Below are 15,363 nucleotides of genomic sequence, written 5' to 3'. Positions count from 1 at the left end.
TATTGTTGACTATGTCTTTTGTTAGATATGACTTACATATTATCTATATATATATATATGTTTTATCGCGCGTAAATTGTGGTGAAATTATTTTTCTATGTTTCGAATATATCCAGTGGAATAAAACAAAATCAGTTCTTCTGATTCGAAAATAAATAAATAATAAATAAATAACAGGTATTTTTATTTAAAAAGTGTTAATTCTCTCACAATTAAGGTGAATTATATTGCGTTTTAATGTGTTTAAGAAGACGCGCACACGTGCATTGAATTTGCGCGCGTGAGTTTGTGCCTGTAGGCTGCACGCGTGTGCGTTCCAGGTGTGTATGAACAAGTTGGACAGAAGTAGTATTACTTTTAATGTACCACGTAATGGAGCAACAATATTTTTTCATAGCCTTATCGAATATGTGAAGATATTTGAAGACTTCTGCTGCGTATTTCAAAAGTGAATCAATCAATCAATCAATCCATCAATCAATATAAGGTATGCTGTACATCGAACAACTCGTCATTTGATATCATGTAAGCTCATCTATTACATGTACACTTAGGCAAGTTTAAAGAAGCTTGCTCTATTCCAAAAATGAGAGATGACGTCAGAAAAACAAGGGATTGAAACAAGCAACAAATGTAAGCTGTCGGCTGAAAGGAAGAAAGTCTTTATTTTGGGAATACGTTTTTTTTTCTAACGGTACCTTTATTTACAAAACACTTTAAATAAAATTTGACTTCGTGTTGTTATCAATTCGGTATTCCCCTCTAATCAATAGCTTATATTCCTCATTCTACGTTGATAAGTAGATTTTCCAGGCTTATTTCGGATTCGTAGTAATATACATAACACATAATGTACCTGCAGGACATTCTTAGAGCTAAGCGTTTATCCGTTGTTTATCCGAGGCAAAGTGAAAATTCATCGCGCATTTGTTCCTCACTGAATGCGTGTGTAATCAGTAAGGAGTATCGCTTCACTATTGATGCTATTGTAATTCATACAGCAAACATTTTTTTCCAAATTAAGTGATGTATGGATTGCAGTTTCTTAACAGAGAAATGATGATTTTAAAAAGTAAAGAAACAGTTTTGTTATTGTAATTTGTAATTTATTCGAAAAGATCAAACACCCCGGATGAAAAATATCAGACAATAGTAGTATAGAGGGATTGTTTATATACGGCGCCAAAAGAACGTGGATCATAGGATCGTGATGTCACAGAAGGTGAATTGGACCCGCCTACTTCCGGAGACGTGGAGACGTGAGTCATGGGAGAGCCACGTAGTCCTATGAGTCATAGACTGGCATACAGTTACTACGTTGACGTTTGTTAATCCTGACGAAATTACAAACGGAATGATGACGTCACAGAAGGTGAATTGGACCCGACTACTTATACGGCGCCAAAAGATTAAGGATCGAAGGATCGTGACGCCACAGAAGGGGAATTGGACCCGCCTACTTGTGAGTCATGGGAGAGCCACGTAAAGGCCGGTTCATTGCGTGGGTGGGGAATCATTGTGAACGGATCATTGGTCCATGAAATAAAAAACGGAATGATGACGTCACAGAAGGTGAATATATTGGACCCGCCTACTAATACGGCGCCAAAAGACCGAGGATCGGGGATAAGTCGATTGACAAAGACAGGATGGTATGTCAATTTGGTCTTCGAAAACCATCCGAAACAGCGTCCTTCTTTAACAAAATATAAACTCGAAGCCATTATTAACAGACAGCAACAGGAACTTTAGTGACATCCAGAAAAATGATATTTATTGTGAACCTAAACAAAACCAGTGTACCTCGGTTAATCCTGTCATGTGCGTAGGGCAGTAACGATGTCAAGTAAAGTGAAAATGTTTCAATAAAAATAGATAGTTAAAATATCAAACAAGGAAGTCACCAGGACATCCGTTACATTATTTCAGCTGCAACCTTTCATATAGAAAGCTTTGCAGTTTGTTCGTCAAAAGAATACATCTATCGAGAAATTCCTAGAACAGTATCTGGAGTTAGGACAACTCTAACATATGAAAACCATTATCAGAAGAGCCTGGTATGTTTATACCGAGGAATATAAAAATACCAGTCATTGAATTGAAGTTGTCTTTATTCACATGTAATTGTTTCGTACCCATACAAAGTGTAATACATCATTCCGTTCCACTGCAGATTTTATTTTAGAAATCAATAATACCGTATAATAGAAATTGATGAAAAGAGTGATATTGCTCAACTCGATCAACATACCTGTAATATACACAAGTCATCGATACAAATTGATAGCGCAATGAAATGACGCCATTGAAAAGCCACTTGGATAAAAAATCCAAACATTTAAAAAAGTTAATTGAAATCGGTTGTATTGTTTATGTCACTCCTTCACAATATAAACAGCATTTTATGGTAACGTAATTACCGATATTGAATTCCAACATCACGTATGATTGTGCAACCACCAGACTTATATAAATAATATATTTCAGCGAAATCTAGAACAATTCTATGCCAATTTCATTGCTTTCGTTTATCATGTCAATCAAGAGTAACCATGTGGAACAAGTCTGCTCAATTCAATAACACTTTCATAAAAAGTGTTGATTGGAATCAGTACATTTGCATTTAAACAAATATGCACGAGTTGGGATTTGGAAATAAGCACCCTTAAATGATACCACACAAATGCTCATTTGCATACGAAAGATAAAAATGCAAATTTTGAATGAAGATAATGTATACTCATGTTCCCTTCGCCCACACAATCGACTGTTAGACCGAAACCTTTGGTTGACCGGAAAGATACATCCTTGCTCTAATGGGTACAGATAGGTAAATCCATCCGGATAAGTATGATACAAACGTCATCGTCCAACCCAACACGTCGAATCCGTGTCATATGACTCGCGTTACCCTGGTCGACTGTCATATCTGATTGTACTACGAGTATGACTTACGCCTCCAAGTGACCGGCATCGAAACCCCACGATAGCACGACGATCGGAACAAGGCGGAACAAAACTCTCGCGCACCAATGACCCGGTCGTTCATGATGATTCCCTACTCACGCATTGGTATAGCCTTTCTCTGACGTTATCATTCCGTGCAGATTTGTAATTTCGTCAGAATGATTAACCTTCAACTTCACAGAAACCCCTCTGAATCTAGACTGGGCCACTCCCACGCAAGGACTTTGGACAATGCCCGGGACTTGGCGGAGTCACACGTGTCGGACGTCGTGTACATATTAAGGCCATGTCTTCTGACGTCATGATCCCCTAACAGAGATAACCAATGAATAAAAACAATATTCTTCGAATAAGACATATTTATTATAATTGAACTTAATTGATTTGTTTGTACATGCTGTGCAAAATATTTCATTAAAAATGGAAGGCTACAACGCTACACCACGATAACGATCAGATTGCACACCACGGGATGCCTGTTGAGCAGGTTCAAATCACACATGTACGTATTGGATTGCTACAGCCGGGACAGCGGATGAGTAATATCTCGACTTACAGTGTTAGAGTTGATTTAAAATCCTAACAGAGATAAATAATGAATACAAAAAACATTCTTCGATTAAGACATATTAATTATCATTTAACTGAATTGATTTGTTTGTGCATGTTGTCCAAAATATTTCATAAAAAAGACAGGTCCATTTTATTGCATGCGAACCCGATGATCTAATGACCGGAACCACACGGATCTCACGGACCAATAATCCGTTCACGATGATTCCCCACCCATGCCATGACACGGCCTTTCTCTGACGTCATCATTTTGTAATTTCGTCAGGATTATCAAACGTCAACGTATTAACTGTGTGACAGTCTATGACTCATGGGACTACGTGGCTCTCCCATGACTCACGTCTCCACGTCTCCGGAAGTAGGCGGGTCCAATTCATCTGTGACGTCACGATCCTACGATCCAGGTTTTTTTGGCGCCGTATAAATGATATATATATAATTGCTGACAATACCCCGATTGAGATATAGAGCTGGGGTGAGAAATCGTGTCGCCTATGCCCATATAGATTGCACAATTTCTCCCCGGGTGAGAAATTGTGTCGGGGTGAGAAATCGTGCCGTTACAGTGTCCTATAATGAAAAACACCTACTGGCAATCCATAGACAACTATCAAAGTTTCCCCCAGGTCTGTTACCACCCAGGAATACAATCATGCTAGCCCCTTCAAGGGGTCACACATGGCCGAGATATACAACATTATAATTAGTGAACTGTAGTTTGAAGGTTGTTTCGAAAAAACAAATACAAGCCCAACTTATGTTTCAAAGTAAACATTGACATTTTTTTACTAGCCTGGGGGGCTTATCAATTTAGACAAACATGTAGATTTTCATGAACTAACCTCACTGACCTTACTGTGTCCTATATGATTTGACATTTGACCTTTAACTTTTGAAAAAGTTGGACTGGGGCATATCTTCTTTACTATTTCACCTGGAGTAACCAGATTTAGTGTACAAGGACATCTTTGGATGGCAGAGTGAAGAGTGCAAGATTTAAGATCGTGTCCTGGTACGTATTTTACGTTTAAAAGTTACTGTATCAAAAATATTGGACTATGTAAATTTGAAATACATACCAGGACACGATGCCAGATATGATGTTTTAAACATTGCGCCAAAAACTATTTGCTGCGGGACTAGACTCTACTCGGGGGGCCTTGGGACTTTCCGTAGTATTTATCAGTATGGTATAAAGACATGTCGAAAAGCCCTCGTCATTTCCAGGTCAGGTTCAAGTTAATCATGGCGGTAAAACTGCGAATTCCCCGAAAAAGAGCTTGACTGGATGTATTAGACGAATGATTACACAATTGATCATGATGGATTACTTAATTACAATGCAAACCGAAGCTATCGCCGCAGATCGCTGGAAAAATAACAAAAGTAAGTGTTGAAAATCTTCATTTGAAATTTGGCGGTACCGGTAGTGCTCTGACGAAGCTTCTTCCCTTGTGTATGTTTATGTGTGTTGTGACCCATATCAGTATAGCATATGTGTGTATTTCAGACATTTGTAACGTGCCCCTGTGCTTTGTGTATAGAAAATCTTACCGGTGGCCATGGGGTCTATATGGATTGCCTTACAATACTTTGCCTTGTTAATAAATATTTTCTATGCGCAGTAGATCATATTTCTTTAATTTTGTCTTGAGAAAATTTTGCCCTAAATGAATCAGGCAATATATTGACAAGTGTGTTAAAATAATAGTTAATAAGTAATATAACAACAAAAAGGCCTACATGGAATATCTGATAGGTTTTCTTAATTAAATACCGACGGAATTAAGTCCCCCTAACAATAGAATTGTGTATTGCCTGTGACGTCATCAATTTGCGTAACCTACGAAATTAGCTCTCCTGTTTCTAACTTTTACCTTCTGATATCAGGTATTCTCTTCGGGGCTCTCTCTCGATCTCTCAACGATGCTTGGCAGACCTGCGAGAAAAAAGGAAAAAAACAGCAGCAAAGCATACAAAAATAAAATCGCATTTCCTTGTACATTGACTTAATAAAAAATTAGAGAGAAAACTAAATTTCTTGAGGTCCTGATTTTCACGTCTTCTTCTTTCTTCGTTTTTCTTCTAGACGTTTGGAACATGTATGCTTTGCTGCTGCTTTTTTTTCTTTTTTTCCTCGTCTTGCAAGAGTTCGTAGGTGTGCCAAGCATCGTCGAGATCGATCGATCGAACGAGATCGAGATCGAGATTGTTTACCTATACCTCCATATTCTCTTATACGTCAGTTTAAAATATAAATATTACAATGCTTATAAATATCTAACAAACGCCTTCCATAGTCATTCCGTACCTTGTCTGTAGAACATCTTACCTTAGGTACATGTATGAATAAGTTTATTTACACCTGGACTGACAGTATCATCATCACCATCTCCATCAACAATATCTGTAAAATCGTGGGAGACGTTCTACTGTTAAAATCTCCAAGCAGACCAATACACGTAATGACTAAATGACAACAATTCATTTTCAACATCTTCAAACAATTCTGACGAAGAGTACTTTGAATTAGCCGGAGGTATATACAAGTAAATTGTACCGAATAAAACATTACCATCAGTGTTAAACATTTAATTGTACCATTCATTTTAAGCCATAGTGTGTGGTTGCTTTCGGTTTTTTAAATGAGATATATACCTGACATATTCATTTTTAACATGTACAATAGTACCTTCAGGTTTTGGACAGTGCAGCAACCTTTTTTAATATAGGCATATAGACACTGAGGTTGACGCAGAAACCCTTTGGTAGAAAAAATATAAACAACACATGTTTGTATAACATGGAGGAAAATATGTCGGATTCCAAAAATGTTGGAAAAATAACAAACCAGGACGCAAGCGATAATGATTTTTCTCTACATTTTCTCATCCTCGTTTGTTACTTTCCCATGATACACGCACCTACGTTGATTCTTCTTAAATCTGCAATAGTCATCTTCTAATACTCTGTGTTATTCCACTTTCAGGTCATTGTATAGACATGCAGACTGATAGATAAATATGAGTTTTCCACAACACGTGGTATGTGACCTTCGAGAGTTTTGATTTCTCGAGAAGATGAACTTTGACCGGAACTACTTTTTTCACGCGCTTTGTGCCATGTGGTGTTTTGTTTACGTCGTCAGCTGGTGTCAATATGGCTGCTTTACATGATGACGGGCTACCGGCAAATGTTGGTGACTTTGTGAGATTATGCGATTAGAGAAGGATGTGATAAAGGCAATATCAAAAGGAGATGATACTTTAAGATTTGATCGCTATGAAATTTAATTAGTGGCTCTTACCAGTTCGACGTCATACCGTCGTGTCCAGGTCGTGAAATCCAAACAAGGTCGGTCATTGTATCGGAAAACGTGTTGTTCTCCTAGATAGGAGAACCGATGCCATTTTCGACAAAGATATCGATAAGCTTAATGAATTATGTCAAATGGGGACCGGTAGCCCTTCAATTTGGCTACAAAACACTATTTATTTTGTTACGCGTGCTGTTATTAAACACGGGGACGCGATGGGGCTATGCATAAATTCTATGAACATCAGACGAAAACTAGATCGGGTTGTAACCCTAAAATGCGAGAGCCGTTCCTCCACGTGCCTAGGTAGCCCCACATAACTCATCTCACTGCCCTGTCACAACATATATAGCCTACAAAGCCCGTTGTCCGCCTATATATTGCAGCCCAGATGACCTTTTTATGTTGCAACAAATGCAAACTCTGAGAAATCCAACAAATGGTTTCAATATCAGCCAGTTGGAATAGTTTGGTTTACGTTTTATTTCGTTTAACGTCCTATTAACAGCTAAGGTAATTTAATGTCGTGCCTCCATGCGTTTTGTGTAAGCGTGCATGTCTTTAGGTGTGCCCGATACTGAGTTTGTCGGTTAATTGCTTCTTTGTAATAGCGCGGATTTGATGCCGACTTTATAGTGCTATCTCACTGAAATACAATGTCGATGGCACCCAAAACAGCATTCCGCCCGGTCACATTATACATACAACGGGCGAACCAGTTGTCGTCATTCCCCTTAAAGCTGGACGTTAAGCAGGGAACAACAACTACCATTAAAGCCAAAACCAATTCTGCAGTGGTCCCACAGTAGTCGCCTCCTACGAAACATGTCTTGGTTAACAGCATATGTATTCTTTTAAGTTAGTTAAGTTTATTCAGGTACAGGATTTGAACAATCCACAACATCGGACTCAAAATTATACATTAAATAGTATATAATAATACTAATAATATCAACAAAATGTTCAATTGACTGTATGTTTCGTAAAAGGGCCGGTTTCCAAAACGGCCCCTTCTCTGATTCAAATTTCCTGTTGGTGGTGCATTGCCCATGCCGTTGTGGTCACAAATCTATAAAGTATAAAGATTTAGGTCACTTGGTTTGTTTTTTATGGCTCCTCAAAGTTGTACCTTTCAGAAGCTGTCTAAGTGTTGATAAAATGTGCATGTTATGTAAAATATTAATGAAAATCTAATCAAATGATGGTCACCGTAAAGAATACATTCATGGCATGATTGTGACAAAAAATCATGTTTCCATCGCGCCATTTGGCTGTTTTATGGAAGAAACAATCTCAAAAATGCCATTTTCGATGATAACATTTTAGACACAAAAACTGTGTTTTTTAGAGAATACACCCTTTTATGGGCGTTGGATGCAAACCAATTTTTATCCTATTAAACAGTACGTAATATGCTATTGATGAGAGGAAAAATCATCAAAATGTAAGTGGTGGAACATTTTCAAATGTTGGGTTGAATTAGCCTATGGTTGAATTGCCGATTTTCGACTTTCTTTAGATAATTAACAAAAAAACGAGAGTATTTGCTCGGTATGTTGAGAATATGTACACAGATATGAAAAAAAGTGAGAGAAACACTTTTTCATAAAAAAAATCCAAGATGGCTACTTCACAAGTCCCCGTGGTTGAAGACATTGGCTGACAAATAGACAGAACAACAAACAAAACGTGTTCCTTATGATTTTGGTTGGTTTTCGCATTTACGGGAGTGTTCATAGCTACGGGCGATTGTATAATACCTATATTTATAAGTTTGGTTAGTCACATGGTAACGGGGATCTTTCATATCGAGCCCCAAACATACTTTCGACATATGCACTCCGTTGCCGCATGGAAAACTATTTCAAGTTTTGTCGGAATTTCTTTACCTGTGGTTGTAATGGTCGAGGGTTTTCCAGCGTCCTGTAATACCCAAGGTAGTACAAGATACTGGAGATGTGCGCACACATTCCCATCGTTCTCTCTCCAACTGGGCACTGGCAGTAGTAGTCCTTTATTGGGGCCTCAACATCGGGTGAAACGGTGAACCGTATCCAAACGTTATATTTCGTTTGGCTTTTGTGTCGAGAATGTATTTGACATCGGAGAAGGTCTGGGGAGTGCTGGTAAAGCCACACCTCATAGTCTCCGTCATCACTTAAATGTTCGGCGATGTAACCAGGAGCCAGAGATATCTGATACGTTCCACACGTAATGGTTCTCAAGTAATCAAGATCGAGACGGGGAAACAGTACGGAAGATGCATCCATCTTGACAAACTCGGACCTTGCCCGTCTAGATAGATCCGGATCTGTCTTGACTCTCTGAGCTAAACCATTCGGTGTTGTCAAACGGTCCTTCATACGTTCAGCCATTAGCCTATCTTTGGCATCTCTCTCTGGAGATCTCTGGTAGATCGGTCCTCTAATACCATTCAGACAGGCTGTGACGGTTCGAAGCAAAGCCTCGATGACATTGATAAAGCTGTTAGACACCAATTGCGTTCGGAAGAACGTCCAGTGTTTCAGACGACCATGATAGGATTCCACAATCCACCTCGATTTGGTGATAGTTCTGTCAAGATTTGCTTGGACGTCAGAATGTTGACTTTGACCGGGTTTCAGGTATGACGGCATGCTAGCATTGAGGCCAGAGGCTTCGAGAACTGGTAGGACATCTCTAAAACCTCGGTCAACGACAACGTTGTCGTCTGGTTGTAGCCAAGTAACTAGCTTGTCCATGACTTTTTTTGTAATTGTAGCATCATTTTCGCTGCCAGTGAATGGTCCTACTGTGTCCAGAATGTAGCCATCTGGTAAGGCGATGCTCATGAATTTGAGATAGTTTCTCTTCTTCTGGCCACAGTAGGACATTCTCTGGAGCTTGTGGTCGGAGCTTTTCTGGATATAAATATAGGTGCCATCTAATATGGCAGTGGCTTTATCTCCAAAAAATGCTTCTGAAAAGACAGTATTGTGCCCGAGCAACTGTTCTCTTGTCAAGTGATCCGGACCTAGAAATTGTGGGACTATCGATGTGTCTAATGCCTGTACTATGGAGTGGAAAGTTTTGGACACACTTGACTTGGAAATTCCAAAAAGAGAAGAACACTGACTCCAGGAAATGTCGGTTTTCAGTTTTACCCAGAACAGTAATAGAGCATCGTGTGTAGTCTTGGTATATATACCAGATGAAAGATATGGGGAACAGTGCGAGTGGATTTCGAGGAACTGATCTTTGGACCAACCTGTCCAGGCCATGCATGCCGAGTCATCAAGAGAAGAAAAGCTTATTGTAAACGCAGACTGGTTCTGTGAAAGGACGTGCGACACCTCTAGGAGGTCATTAATGATTTCGGACGATTTTGATGGTAACTGAGATTCCAAGGAACCTCTACCATCAAGGACAACCTCTGTAGACGGATCTAAGTCGTTACCAATAAGGTGAATGGAGCAGACGCGGGATGAGGTGGGACACCACAGTTTGTGTGAATAGATCAGGTGATGTCTTGCACGTTTTGGTAAGACTGATGATTTTGTTCCATTTCTTGCAAAGGTAACAAGACAGAGACAGCATTTTTTGTGTGAAGATGATCCATTCAAAAGATCATGAAGGGTCAGCAACGGCAGGATATGGGACGGGGAGTCGTCTTCTTCCTCTATTTCCTGGTTCTGCTCGGGTTCAGGTTCAGGCTGATTTTTGTTCCGAAGATACTTCATGTAGCACTTCTGGCAAATAAGTGCTTGTTCCTTTGCTGACATCAATCCTTGTTGCACCAGCGTATCTAGGAGCCATTTATATTGTGGACTATTTACATTGCGTGCACTTCTGTTCTTATTGCCACTACGTTTCTTGAAGTATACTTGACACCCTTCTCCAACACATTTACCCTCCATCTTGAAACAATAACGATTGGTTTATGAAGCGTCGATAAAGTAACAAAATAGCAAGCCACCGATGATTGCTGTAAACAGCTAATACTTAGTAGTTTGGTACAATTATGCGAAAATGTGTGATAAATAACGAACAACTAATTACACAAAATAACAAGACAATATAATAAATCACATTCAATACCTCCAAGAAGCGCAGAATTGATTGATTACTTAGAACAAAATAAAGTATTTCATATGGATAATCTATCTATTCGATGTGGCGTGGTCGGCAGGCACAAAGAAAGTGAGACAAGTCAGGGTCCCAACCCTGACAGAGCCACAACGCTTTGGAGATGGGACAATAAAACAAGGAAAGTGAGACAAGAATAGCTAGCGTCGAGTCAATGATTCCGTAAACGTATAGACAAAGACAAGAAGATACGGATAAATGTACAAGGCCACACGATCAGAAAATTCAGAAGAGGACAACTTGAGATAGAACAGTATTCATGTATCAGGGTGTCCTCAGTGTAAATCTTTATATCGATACTGTTTATTTAGTCGTTACACATCATAAAACTGTCATGAAAATATCCGCTCTGATATTCAATATAAAAGTTTGTATATAATAAGCTATATAATAGGGTTTCAGACAAGGTTGTTACTCATTTCCCCTTTTCTTTCAATTTACAACCACATTCAGGCGGCGATATGAGAACGTTCCACCACATGGAATTAGCTGATTTTTGGTACACATATGAAACAAGTAAAGCTCTATCCGATTTTCTGATGGAAATTTGCATCCAAAACTATATAACGGGAGAAAATTGCAATTTTATGGCATTTTTCTTCATAATTGTGTCTCTGCAAGTGCATTTTCATCCGAAAATTTTTTTTTTTATGTTTTATGAATAAACACGATGTTTTGGAAATATTTATCAAAAGAAATTTATACTATGTTGCGAATTACAATTTCGAGATAACCTTCTTTTATTTACGAACTTATGTCTTTGATGCTGAAATTGACAACTTTATAAAAATACATTTTCACTGAAATTATGAAATCTGGGTGTCGGAAAGGTGTAAAATTATTCTTCGAAAAGAAAAAAACAGTAGTTGAACTAGATAAGAAATTATACGGGGGTAGGCTCCTATGGAGAATTAACATTACTGGAAACAGGCCCTTTAGATTAAAGTTCAAATTAAAAGTTCGGCTCTTTAATTGTTAACCAGGTCTTGGTTTTCCCAAAACTTGTCTAGACTATTTTTGAAACAGTTTGTGTTTGGGGCGGATATCACAGGTTATAATATGCGTGCTTCTCACAGTGAAATAGTTACTTCTTGATGTTGAGAATGCTCGTTGTGGAAACATTTTCTTAGAATTTCCTCTTTCACTGTGTTTGATGGCCACAGCTGACCATAATTTTATAGCAGTACAGCAGTCCTTGTCATATACGCCACTGATCATTTATATTCTTCAATCATGTCCCCACGCATACGTCTGTATGATAATTGAGTCTTTTAAGCCTTTTTCATATGATAATGTTTGTAGTCAAGGTTAGCATCTAGTGGTTCGGCGTTAAATACTTTCAATTAAATCTATATGTTTGTGTTTATAATGATACCAGACTGCACTTGCATAATTGAGTTGCGATCGGAGAAGATATTTGTGTAAACGTATAAATAATAAAATAAAATGAAAGGTTGTTCTTAGCATGGCAAACGTTGAGCTGTATCTCATTTTTTCTTTCTTCACTTTTGAGATTTTCAAAATTAGGCATGGCTCTATAATAGCTTCAATATCTGTTTCACTCGTTGAAGTTAGTAGTTCTTTATCATTAAGTTCAAATTTAACATGACATCTCTATAGTGATCCCATGGACTTTCCGATGTGCATGTGTTTGCTCTTATCTGGGTGCATTTTCAAAAGCCAGTCCTAACTCCACTTGTACATGTTATCCAAGTCTCGTTTCAATATTTTTGAATCTTCAGCCTTTGATATTACGTTGAAGACTTAATGGAAATAACAACACAAGTGTACCAAGACAGATCCTTTGGTATGCCGGAAGTAACCATAAATAGTGTGGTCATGCCCTTTAAAATTGCAAATACAATGTATAAGGACAGATTTCAGATGACTTTGTAATGTTTAAAGATTGGTTGTTATTTCTCTTAAAATTAATATGATCATTAAAACAACCTTGTCATGGATGTTTTAGAATGAATTCACCTTGCAATACATGAATAAACATACAAAATTACAAGAGATTATTATTTAATATGCAGACTTAATGTGGTAAACTTTTAAACTTTAGTAAAAAATATAACTGGGACTTCGATTTTAACATGTAAGCTGGATGAACTGCTTGGTTGAACACGTATAAATGTCAATTTACCATTCCCATCGTTAAATAAATTTGTACCGAAGGATAGGACAATAAAGGTATTACTAAAAATTGTTAAGTTTGGTCAGTTATAGGATTTTCCGGATGAATGATCTTGCTTCTTACTGCTATGTGGCTATCAGGTATACTATTCCATAATGATGTTTCGATTTCAATGGGCTTAATCATTTTGCTATTTTTAGGTCACCTGAGCTTTGCTCAAGTGACCTATTCCGATCACTTTCCGTCCGTCGTTGTGCGTCGTGCGTAATCTTTTTACATTTTCAACTTCTTCTCCAGAACTAGTGGATGGATTTTTTTCAAACTTAGTCAGAATCATCCTTGAAAGATGAGGCAACAAACTTGTAAAATTGGGATCCTACCCCAACCCTAGGGGCCAGGGCGGGGCCCCAAAGTGAAAATTAACCAATATATCAAAAATCTTCTTCTCCAGTCTCCAGAGGTACTACAGTCATTTTCTCTGCATGGATAGAAAGATCATCAGGGGCTTTATTTAAATTGTCAATTTCAGGATCCCTGATCCATCCGTTCCCCCTTGAGAAGGGGGTTAAGTTTACTATAGTTTATATAGGGAAATAACACTTTTGGGTGAATTTAATTCAGGGGCTAGGGCGGGGCCCCAAAGGGAACATTTACCAATAGTTTAAAGTTCTTATTTTTTTTGATGACATGACAAGTATTGTATTTCACTTAGTTTACATGCTGATTTCCACATCACATCTAAACAATGAAATAAAGCTACCAGTACCTATGATATAACTCAGGTGACCGCTAAGGCCCTTGGGCCTCTTGTTCAGTAATAGGTGATGATCATCTGATGTTTTAATCTCTTCAATCTCACCGTAGCACTGTCAACGGAATTTATAGATGGTTAATATGGTATGATCATTGTATAAGACGAATGCATATACTAACTGAGGTTACATGAAACTATTTCCTGCGTTTTGCTTGAAATACGCGAGTAAAATATCGTGCGAATTAATATATTGCTGTTTTCATGTGGTCTAAATGTGGTTTAAATCGAACATTTACTTACTCGATCTGAAGATTATTCGAGTAATTAGTTGCCAAAAGTGTACTGGTTTGACAACCCTAGTAAAAATACATGCTAGGTTACATATCTATATGTACAGCTATTTAACTATAGCTGTCTATTATGTCCATATCTCTTACAAGTACTCAAAAATTCGCTACTGGGCGCCGCCATGTTAGATAGCGCGCTGTGACGTTAGGGTACTTTACGGACTAGACTGTCAATTGACAGGAATTTCTGTTCAGCATCAAAGAAAGTATTCATCACTAAATTTATCTTAGATGTTTATTAGAATATATTCAAATATATTAATACAAATAATTCATTATTATCTATTTCAATTTGTATATTTAAAGTAAAAATATTGTATAAGAATTATCCTTGCAGGTCGGGGATCGAGAGAAGAATTCGTCTGTTATTATCCAGTAAACATACACGCTTACACATCTCACTTGGAGGCACGTCCTTAAATGACCTTAGCTGTTAATAGGACGATAAAGAACCCCCAAAACACCCCGAACTGAACTGTTGCCGAAGTACACAGAATATTTGGTGTACTTGCCTCCTTGTGATAGCGCGGATCTGATGCCGACTTTATAGTGCTATCACACTGAAATACTATGCTGAAGGCACCCATCACAGCATTCCACCTATTTTTTTTGTATGGTGGTTGAGAGAACCTTAAAGTAAAGGTACATCACAGTCTGATTATCAATGCCAGTTCTCCATCTGGCCTTCAATTCAGGTTCCTTATCATCCTCCACACAATTTTCCTCCTCTTTGGAAAGTGATTAAACATAAAAGAGAACATAAATACATTTTGATTTGTTATTTATTTGCACACTGACTGTAACCTAGCTGAATTCCAATGTCGTCATGGGTTTATCGACCGTTTTCTGGTTTCGCTGACGGGCTGCGATATAAGATCGATACCCACAGTCTGTTCGAATTATTAACCCATTAATTGCGTGTATGATGTTACATGTACTGTTGGGTAATAAAGATATAAACAATATTTCCATGGAGTGAGGTACATTGTATAAATATGAATATTTATTTTAAAGGTTTAAAAAGAGAATGGGAATATTTTGCAGTTTTATTTTCAAACCACAAAATGTGAGCCGGACGAAAATAATTGATTTCAAAGTATTAACCAAGAATTGTTCGGTATGGAGCCCGAGACATGGTGGCAGG

This window comes from Mizuhopecten yessoensis, unplaced genomic scaffold (genome assembly GCF_002113885.1).
Source record: "Mizuhopecten yessoensis strain PY_sf001 unplaced genomic scaffold, ASM211388v2 scaffold4611, whole genome shotgun sequence".
In the NCBI taxonomy this organism is placed as follows: domain Eukaryota; kingdom Metazoa; phylum Mollusca; class Bivalvia; order Pectinida; family Pectinidae; genus Mizuhopecten; species Mizuhopecten yessoensis.
This window is presented reverse-complemented; position numbering follows the sequence as displayed.